Raw genomic sequence first — 10,629 nt, forward strand, 5'->3', positions numbered from 1 at the left:
CAGAGCCCCTCCAAAGAAAGGAGAAGACTTCCTTTCCCTTTTTATGCCATGCAGGCTACACGCCTACTGGCTGGAGCTGCCCAGATCCGGAGCCTGCACCCTCCGCCGTCAGTCACCCACAGACACACCCAGAGCTTTGCCAATCCGCCCAGCGGTTCCTACTCAAATCAAGTTCACACATCACAGGTAACAATCACCATGTCCAGGGCCTCAAATACTCACGGCTCTGCCCGACACACCCAGGTGAGCACACACAGGGCTCGTGTGTGCGTGCAGGCGCAGGCGTGCTCCACCAGCCTCGGGCACACAGAGAGACACACTCAGCACGTGTGCACACGCCCACAGCGCAGGGCTGGCACCTCTCTCCCCAGCCCCATACACACTGCCACCCACAACTTAAAGGAGGAGAGGTTCATTTGGACTCACGATGTCTACAGGTTTCAGTCCATGGTCAGCTGGCTCCAAGGCAGGAAGGGTGTGGCGGAAGGGTCTGGCGGAGGAGAGCTGCTCACCGCATGGCGGCCGGGAAGCGGAGAGAGAAGCGAGGAGCCCGGGAGGGAGAGAAACACTTCCGGGTCACGACCCCAGCGACTTCCTCTTCTGAGAAGGCCCCGCCTCCTAACAGCGTGCGCGGCGCTGACGCCTCCACGGATTAATCCACAGATGAGTACAGCACGATCCAAACTCTCCCTTCACCCTCTGCTGAGCAAAGCCTACTCCCAAGGGTGGGCGAGGATGTTTGGAGGACACAACTACTCCCCAGGGCCTCTCCTGCCTCCTCCTTACCCCCACGTGGGGTCTGGAGCAGCCAACTCTCCGTGCTGGACCCCAGGTCCGAGGTCCCCACAGCTGACTCCTCTACTCCATGCTCCCACCTCCCCTGCCCACAGACATTTGGCTTCCACCACCAGAGGGCGCTGTGAGCAACCAAATTAGGTCCCTCGGTCTTCTGTCCTCAGCCCTCTGGGTCGCTCACTTCCCCTGGAGTCAAAGCCCAATCCCTTCCCGCACGCAGCCCACAAGATACTGAAGGACTTGCCCCATCCCTTCCCTCTCTCCACTCCTCCCTTTCTCCCCATCCTTCCTTCTAGGCCAGCCACACAAACCTCCTTGCTGCTCTCCCAACACACCAGCCTCCACCCCTGCCCCAGGGCCTTTGCACAGATGGTGCCTTTTCTTGAATGCGCAGCTCCTTTAGATTCCTGTCTCTCGACAGGGGCTGCCTCCTAGTCTCTTCCAACTAATGTTTCCTGCGCACTTACTGCCGACAGTGGGCACGGACATACAAAAATCCCTGCTCCCAGGGAGCATCCATTCAAAGGCAGGAGGCCGGCAAAGCACAGAGAGAGAGAGAGAGAGAACAAAGAGACGATTTCGGAGAGCCAGCCCAAGAAAACAAAACTGGGAGGAGCTTTACAGAGACACCTGCAGAGGTGCTCCAGCAGGGGCTGAAGTGGAGAGAGGAGCGCGCATGTGCACCTGAGCCCCGCACCCTCCGCTGCCGCCCTGGGGGCTCTGAGTCCACGAGGTCGTGGGTTCCTGTGGCCCTGACCCCTGCCGGTCACTGCACACCCTGCCTTTCCTCATGGGTTCCCGGAGGCCCTGGCCTGGGTCCCCCTGCAGGAAAAGGAAGAGCGTCAGCCCAGGGCGTCTGCTGCCCTAGGGCCAGCTGCTGGGATGTGAGGCCTCCCCCCAGCCCACGCCCGTCCTGGGCCACCTGAGGAGCAGCTGGGACTTTCCAGGCTGGGAAACTGCAGGTGACAGGAAGAGTTGGACGCCGCAGCCGGGGGCCGGCGGGAACAGAGGCCGCAGGTCCAGACTTCTCACCGTCCAGGAAGCCCCGGGCCGTGGTGGGAGAGCTCACTGCCTCCCACAGCCCAGACCTGCGCAAGGCCCCCTCGTCCTGCCTCCTGAGTCCCCGTGCAAGCCGCTTACCTTTTTCCCTCCTGTCCCCGCCACAGTCCTGTCCCCCTGCTGACAGCAATGAGACCTCTTCAGCCTCCCGGCCTCTGGTCCTCTGTCCCTCCTGAGTATGCACAGCCAGAAGGGCCTTTCTGTTTTGGATCCCTGACCTTGCCTCCCCTCGCCATAAGGCCTCCCAGGGCTCCCCACTGCTCTCAGGATGAAACCTCCACTCTTCCCAAACCCACGGGGCCTCGAAGGCGTCCTGCGTGCAGCTCCTCCGTCACACCCACTCCCCTCGCTGTTTCCCTGACTGGGGACAGGGGGAATCAGCCACAGCCCTGTTCTTGTCATGGGCTCCCAGCTGTGACCGGTGTGGGACACGGTCCTAGCGTCCTAGGGCTCAGCGAGGTGACCACGGTTGACAACTTTACAGATTCTTTTTACTAACACGTTTGCCATTCGAACCGTTTACAATCATCTTGGGGAAAGGTTACGTGTGCGTACTGCACCTGGTTTCTTTCTTTCTTTTCTTAAAATCCCCTCAACCTTTCCTCCCCCTGCTCCTCCCTCATAAAGAACTAGAAGAGAGGAGCTGGAAGGGACCCAAAACAAAGAAATGGTAGGTGTTTAAGGGGGTGGGGGGCCTTGTTACCCCGGTTTGGCCATTGCACGCGGTATACCTGTATCCAGCGATCGCACTGTACCCCATATAGATGTGTGACCATCACAGCCACTCAGATGTTTCTTGACAAGAGGAACGGTAGTGTACAAGCTCAGCACTCTGGGAGGCTGAGGCAGCAGGATCACAACTTTGGGCAATTTAGCAAGTTCCCAAGACTATGTCTCAAAATTAAAAAAAAAAAAAAAAATCAGGTCAGGGATTTAGCTCAGTGGTTCCACCGGCTGCCTCGCAAGCTCAAGGACCCGAGTTCTGGAAGTGTAGTTTAGTGTGTAGGCCCTGAGCTTCATCCCTAGTACCACTACCCCCCAAAAAAATATTTAACAAGGAAACAAAAGCTTTGCGGTGATACCCAGGACAGACTGGAGTCTAGAAGACGAAAGGCTGACTTCAGCTGGCCGACCCTGGTATCAGGGAGCTTCCTACCTCTCCTCGCTCAAAGAACCTGATTTTCTTTTTGTCTGTTTCTTGTTAGTTTCTGTTTTGTTTTTGCAGTGCTAGGGAGTGAACCAGAGTCGTGTGCAAGGCGGTACCTCTCTCAGCCACAACCCCAGCCTTGGCCCTGACTTTTAGAAAGGGAAACTTGAGGCCCTGAGTTCAACCTCTGGTACCAAAAGAAAAAAAACAAAAAGTGAAACTTAGTTCGTCCATCCCCCAGCCTCTTGATTCCTCCCATTTAGCAACCAAGGATGGCCTGCCCAACCCCAGACCAACCTGGGCAGGGTCCTGCTGGGAGAGCCGTCCGGGCTGAGGGCTGAGAGTGGTAAGTACATCTCAAGGTACCCACAGCGCAGCGTGGCCTGTGGCTGGAGACCCTGGATGAATGAGTTGGCACACACCTGTGGTCAGGAGGCTGAGGCGGGAGGATTCCTCGAGTCCAGATGTTTGAGACCAGCCTGGGCAACATAGTGAGATACCCCCCGACCATCTTACCAATTAAAAATACATGTCATATGCTGGGCATGGTGGCGCACGCCTGTCATCCCAGCGCTCTGGAAACTGAGGCAGGAGGATCGCCACAAGTTTGAGGCCAGCCTGAGCCACATACTAAGACCCTGTCCCTGCCAAAATAAAGCAGAGATGATAGATCCCCTAGTGTGTCTTCGTTCTATGCAGAGGAGAGCTCTGCTTCCCCAATCCCCCAAGTCCCAGGCAAGAGCAGAGACAGGCGGCCTTAGCCACACGGGTGGACGGAGCTCACCACAGCTAACGCAGCTGCCCGCAGCTTCCCGGGAGGACGGTCTCAGGGGCCGCGCTGTGCCATGTGGGGGACAGCGTGTCCCAGTGCCACGAGGCCTGCCTGCCTGCTGGAGGGGTGTAGAGGCCGCGCGGACAGCACTCCAAGACGCTTCTAGCCAACTGGCCTTATACTGAGTTCTCGGTTACAGGAAGACACAGCTTTCCTGGGCAGGCCCTGAAGTCCCTTGCAGTTTCTCCCTTGTGGGGATCCAGGAGCAGGGAAGCGGACTCCAGCCCCGTGCTGGCCCCCCTGAGATGGAAATGCAGCCCTGGAGCATTCCGCTGTCATCACAACAGCTGCCTGAATCGGTTGCCACCTTTGGCCAAGAAATATCTGTCCGGTTTCCTACATTTTGTGAGGCAGCCTTGTTCCAGAGTTCACAGGTACCCAAGGTGCCCTTCCTTGTTTAGAAAAAAAATGATGGTTCTGAATATATAGGTCTATTTACTAATGTGGGAAGATAATGTCCTGTTTGTTTGTTTGTTTGTTCTTGAGACAAGTTCTCACTATCTGGCCCAGGCTGTCCTTGAACTCACAGTGATCCTCCTGCCTCCACCTCTGGAGTCCTGGGATTACAGGCATGCACCACCACACCCAGCTTGTTTTAGAATATATAAAGATCTCAAGAAAACTAGACCCCCTTCTCTGAAAAAAAGGCCAAACCCAAAAATGGGCAAGTGAAATGAACAGACACTTCACCGAAGTATAAATGAGCAATAAACACAGTGGACCCTTGACTTAAGAACTTAGTCGGTAACCAAGGGCTGATTATAACTCAAGTTGGTTGCAAGACAATACAGCTGAGATCTGGATGTTTACCTGGGTACACACTATAGACAACAAGAGGCAAGTGAATCTTCCATTAACTGGAGTAAACCAAGTTGTTCGTATGTCAGGCTGGTCATAACTTGGGGATCCACATGAAAAAATACTGAACAACACTGACCATTCTGGAAATGCAAATTGAAACCAAACTGAGATTCTTCTTCCTGCTTGGGTCTTACATGGGATAGGATAAGAAATTACACTCAAAGCCAGGCATGGTGGCTCAAGCCTGTAATCCCAGCACTCGGGAGGCTGAGGCAGGAGGATCCCTGTGAGTGTGAGACCAGCCTGGGCTACACAGCGAGTTCCAGGTCAGCCTCATTACATAGTGACACCCTGTCTTTAAAAACCAAAAATAAGTAAATAAATAGAAGGAAAGAAAGAAATCACACTCAAGGGCCAGGGATTTAGCTCAGTGGTTCTGCCGCCTGCCTCATGAGCACAAGGTCCTGAGTTTGATCCCTGGTACCAAAAAAGAAAGAAAGAAAGCTCAAGTACTAAAGAATAAATTTTCCTCATACAGCAAGGGTATGAAGAAAAAATAAGAACCAAGACATATCATGTAAAGGTACAAGATCCCAATGATAAATGTAACTATATTGTTTGCTTTAAATGTACCAATAAACTTAATGGGCAAAATTTTTTTTCTTACACAGCAGAGCAGAGGTTGCTGAGGGACCCTCAGATGTGAACATTTTATGGCCTGTGCATGTCAAAGCTGTATGGTGATTCCCATCACAAGGCAATTTGTACCAGTACCCTTTTACCAACATCTCACACAGCAGTGGGTGTTATCACGTTTTATATTTTTCCTCCCTTTCTTGTTAAATATTTGCTATCTGACAATGAATGATTCAGAAAGTTTTTCTCAACTCCGGAAAAATGTTGGAAAGTAGGGACAAATTAAACTGGTCGAATTTCAAATAAAATTTTCTGATTGTTGATATAATTTCAACTACAATAAGATGAGAGTCAAATACACACTGTCCCCCCTGGTTATTTTTTCTTCTGTGTGTGTGATTGTTTTTATTTCTCTCGGAGGTACAATGAACAGATCAGGGCTACTAAAACTTTCTTTCTGTGGGCTCCTAGGAATATATTTTCATACATTCATTGACTCTTAGCAGTGCCCTTTTTTTGGATATGCTTGTTGATATCCTTTCTCGATTTCTTATTTATATTTGTTTGTCTCTTTTCTTATCAGTGTGTAGAAACTACATGGGAAGGTAATAACCCTTCTCAAACAATTGTCCTTATTGGTTCTGTTTATGCTATCAGTCCCCTAATAACTTACAAAATTATTTCCCAAGTTAATCTATTATGTACAGTTTTTTTATAAGATTTATATTACAAGGGCATATAGATTTTTCATATATATATGTATAGTTTTTTTTCCTATATACATGAAGTGTGATTGAAAATTGCAGTATTTAAATTGACAAAAAAATTGGGCTGGGGATTTAGCTCAGTGGTTCCGCTGCCTGCTTCGCAAGCACAAGGACCCGAGTTCGATTCCCAGTACCCCCCCCAAAAAGTAGGAAAATTGCTAAAAAAATTATCACAGTGAGAGACATTGCCACGAATCCCCTACAAAATCCTTCTCCTTGCTTCAAACACACTTGTCCCTTGGTTCTTGCAGTTTTCTGAAGCAGTTCCAGAGTCCTCTTTCCTGAGTGTCTTTAGTTGTGCTGTCCTGGCTGCCTCGCTGTCCTAATTCCGTTCAAAACCTTTACCTTTCTTGGTCCTTGTGACTGGGGAAGAGCAGGACGTCACACAGTGCCAGATCCAGTGAATAAAGTGGGTGAGGACACAGTGCCATGTCCTTACAAGGCCGCCTTTGTGTTGGGTGGCACTTGGGAGTGCCTTCACCATGTTTTTGATCTCACACCTCATATAGACACTCAGGAAAGAGCACTCCCAGAAACTTGTCTGAAGGGAGGTGTAAGATTTTGAGGCAGAGTTGTAACGATGTTTCTTTGTAATGAATTTTAAAAACTTAAACATTCACCGGATATGTCGATCATATCTTGTACATATTTGCCTTTTTTTTTTCTTGGCTTCTGGATTTTCCATCTTAATTATTTTTCAAACATACTTGACTTGTAATTCTAAGTTGTGAAAGCACCTTTGTAAATTCTAAGATCTATACGGGTTTCTTTTTCATATTTCACGTTTAGCCCATCCGGAAATTCTTGGATTTTCCCCTCAGCACAAAATATATCACTCAACCACACCTCTGTCTAAAGCGGGGGAAGAACGTGCGGGTCTCGAACCTCTCTCTAACTCACGCCACCACCCGCTGCCTGTAAAGCCCGGTTTCCCGCCTGTACCTGTTATTTCCGATATTCTCAGCCCGGCTTGGGGAGAAGCCACGGGAAAGTGCTGTCCTCTAGTGGCTGCCTACGTGATAGCTGCAACAATTGGAAGAAAAAGTCACTTGAAATCTTTTAGAAAGGTTCACTGGCTTTGGCTTGAAACGCTCCAAAAGTTGAAAGCAGGGACTCAGACACTTACACTCCATGTTTTTAGCAGCATTCTTCATAACAGGCAAAAAGTAGAAACAACCCCATTGTCCATCAACAGATGCATCAATGAAACGTGGTCTACCCGTACTGTGGAATATTACTCGGTGATGAAAAAGAAGGAGATCCTGACGTGTGCTGCAGTGCAGATGCACCTTGTAGACACAATGTTCAGTGAAAGCGGCCAAGCACTTGAGAACACACACTGCGCGATTCCACTCCCGGGGGTATGTGGAGCTCTCAGAGCCGGTGACGGGAAGGAATAGAGTTGCCATGGGCTGGGGAGTTTGTTTCGGGCTAAGATGACAAAAAAATGTTTCCTGTATTGGGGATTGAATCCAAGGCCTTCTCATGGAGCTCTTTTTAATCATTTTTTTTTTAATTTTTGAGACAGAGTCTGGCTAAGTTGCTAAACTGCCCAGAAATCAGACCTCAAACTCATGACCCTCCTGCCTCAGCCTTCCAAAGTGCTGGAATGATGGGCGTGTGGCCGGTTCAAAATGGTGGGTTGTGTGTTATATTCATTTTTATCAAGCAAGGAGGTGGTGAGGCAGACAGAGGGACCCTCTGGAGTGGGCCGGGGTAAGGAGGGGCCCTGGAAGTGAACAGGCGAGGGGCTGGTGTCTGGATTCGGCCTCAGGAGGTAGCAGGGACGTGGGCCGTGGTCAGTGGAGCAACGGGGCAGTGGGGCAGAAGCCAGGGCGCACAGGGCAGGGAGCCCGGACGGGAAGCGTGCACGGCACCCTCGAGCAGGCCTGGCTCCGGGACACCCCAGCCCAGCCCCGCCCGCCACCCTGGGCCTTTCGCAGGTCCTGATGAACAGTCAGAGCTTCTGTGCTTCTGACTTCCGCCCGGGGAGCTTCGCTGCCTCCCCCTCCCGGCCGGCCACACTTTGTGCCACCTGCTTCCTGTCACCGCGGTTTCACACCACCCGAAATCACCCCGGGGCCGCTTCCTCCCCGCCCCGCTGGTTGTGTGAGCGGCAGATGGCGCCCGTCTTCTGCCCCAGACAGGGCCGGGCACACAGCGGGCCCTCGCGAAACGCGCGTTGCACGCGAGGACCGAGCACTCGGTCACAGCAGATGTGTGCGAATCCGAGCGCTTCTGTGACTGCTGGGGACCCCGCGCGTGAGCTCTGGCCCCGAGTTCGAGTCTTCCGGGCCGGGGAGTGAGGGGCGGGGCTTCCGGGCCCCAGGGCCCGTGATCTGAGGCTTTCACCGTGGCCCTGGCCGGTGACCCCGTTTCTACCACCTGGAGCCGGCGAACATCCGCCGCCTCAGAGGCGCAGAGAACAGAGAGGCGCTGACAAATAATTAGGAGGGGTTGATGTTGTCTCTCGGTGATGCCTATGACGTCAAAAATTATCATTTTTAACTGTGTGTGGGGAGGGAGCTGGGGCTCGAACCCAGGGCCTTTGCAGCGAGGTGCATCCCCAGCCTTCTTTATTTTCCATTTTGGAGACAGAGTCCCTGGCACTTCCAGGGCCCGTCTTTGTGTCCCCGCATCCTCTCTCTGTGACCCCGTGCACACGTGTGTCCATGCATGAGGCGGTGTGTGCAGCCCTGGGCGTAACACGTGTGCACCCTTTGCTCTCTGGCGTGTGCTGCACACCGTGCGGACCAGCGCCGGTGTCCCCGGCGTCTCTGAGGACGCGTGACTCGTGTGTCCCTGTGTGCGTCCGTCTTCGCACCCCGCACCCATCCCGCTGGGGCGGTTGGTTCCGCAGGAAGCTGTTGGGGTGCGGATGGAGGTGCTGCGCCTCCCCGCTGCACCCCACTCCTCCTCCCGGAGACACGGGCAGGCCCCCCCCCGGGGCGAGGGTGGACGGGGACCCTGTCTTCTGCGCTCTCCTCGGACCCCTGTGCACACAGCTGGCGCGGAGAGGCGGTTGAGGAAGAGGAAGTAGAGGGCAGAGCTGGGTCACGCCGTGGCTACACCAGGCTGCGGCAGCCGGTGCTGCCTTGGGCTCCCCAGGAGCCCTGGCCGAGGGTCATGGGGGCCACAGAAGCTGGCAGCCCGGCCGGAGACCCAGGCCACCGTGGGCCAGGAGCTGTGTGGTGAGTACCCACCCCGGGACAGGGGCCAGGGCACCCACGGGGAGAGGCAGCCAAGGGGACAGGGGACGGAGGGACTCATGGGGCAGGCGGCCTGCTGCCCGGGAGGACAGGGAGGCTGCCTGGCCTCGCATCTGCTCCACCAAGGAGACCCTGGGGTGTCGGGGTCCCCGAGAGACCCTAGGTGGCGGAGGAGGATGGAGCCCTCTGCAGCCAGGGCACAGGGGACGGGGCACGAGCTGAACCCCTGGCAGCCTCCAGATGGGGTTTGTTTTTGAAACTGCAGATTCCAGGACCCCCTCTCCCACGGGTCTCCCCGCCACAGGCCCCATAAGAGTGGAGCTGAGAGTCTTCCAGCTGGGGGGCCCCCGCTTTGCAAGGCCGCTTCGGGGAGCACCCCCCCAGCTGCTGGGTGGGGCGAGGACAGGCTGGAGGCAGCTGCGGTTGGTGCCGGGCACACCCAGGCCTCAGTTCCTCTCTCACCCCAACCCTGGGCCGGAGGAGGGGCGACCAGGGGCCAGGAAGGATGGAGCAGGCGGGCAATAGTCTTTGAATGCTGCCTCCAGGGGGCCGACGGCCCCAAGCCAGGTCTTGGCATCTGGGGGTGGGGGTGTCCCAGCCATCTGGGAACTTCTGGACCGGCTTCCTGGAGGAGGCAGTGTTTCCACGCGGCCCCTTGGAGCCAAGAGACTGTAGGTACCTCATGGTGCCTGGTCCCGGCTCCTTCACACCCTCTCCCTGGTGCCATCCCTGCAGGGGGACCCGGAGGTCCTCTCAAGAGGAGGCTGGACCTCAGCTCCCCCCACAGAAAAGGATCGCAGGCTTTGTTAGGCAGAACTCAGCCAATAGAGGGTAGGCCCTCCGGACAGGCCTTAGGATGTGGGGTTGGAGTTCTTTTGGTTTGTTGCCTTGTTTGTGTGTTTGTGTGTTTGGGTATTGGCAATCGAACCCAAGGCCTCTGTCCTGAGTCCTATCCTCCACCCTTTTTAGTTTATCTTTTGAGAAAGGGTCTCTCTAAGGCAGTAGGTCACCCGTGCGGGGCTTGAACTTGCAATCCTCCTGCCTCAGCCTCCCAGGTGCTGGATGATAGGCGTGCACCACTACACTCAGCTTTGGGGTGGGGTGGGGTATGTGGTCTTGGAGTGTCCTTAAAACGGGCAGTGGAGGATGTTCAGTCTCAGTGTCTGTCAGGTCCCCCCACCCCCCAAGGGCTGGGCTAGGTTAGTGTGAAAACCACTAGCACCTGTCTGAAGGTCAGAGAGCTGCTGTCTGCCCAAGCACTGAGGAGGAGATCTGTGGGGATGAGAACAATTTTCAGGTGAAGAGCACAGGTTTGGGCCGGGAGTGTGGCTCAGTGCAGGGTCCTGAGTTTGATCCCTGGTACAAAAAAAAAAAAAAAAAAAA

Source organism: Fukomys damarensis, unplaced genomic scaffold (genome assembly GCF_012274545.1).
Source record: "Fukomys damarensis isolate Sample0158 unplaced genomic scaffold, DMR_v1.0_HiC HiC_scaffold_37, whole genome shotgun sequence".
In the NCBI taxonomy this organism is placed as follows: domain Eukaryota; kingdom Metazoa; phylum Chordata; class Mammalia; order Rodentia; family Bathyergidae; genus Fukomys; species Fukomys damarensis.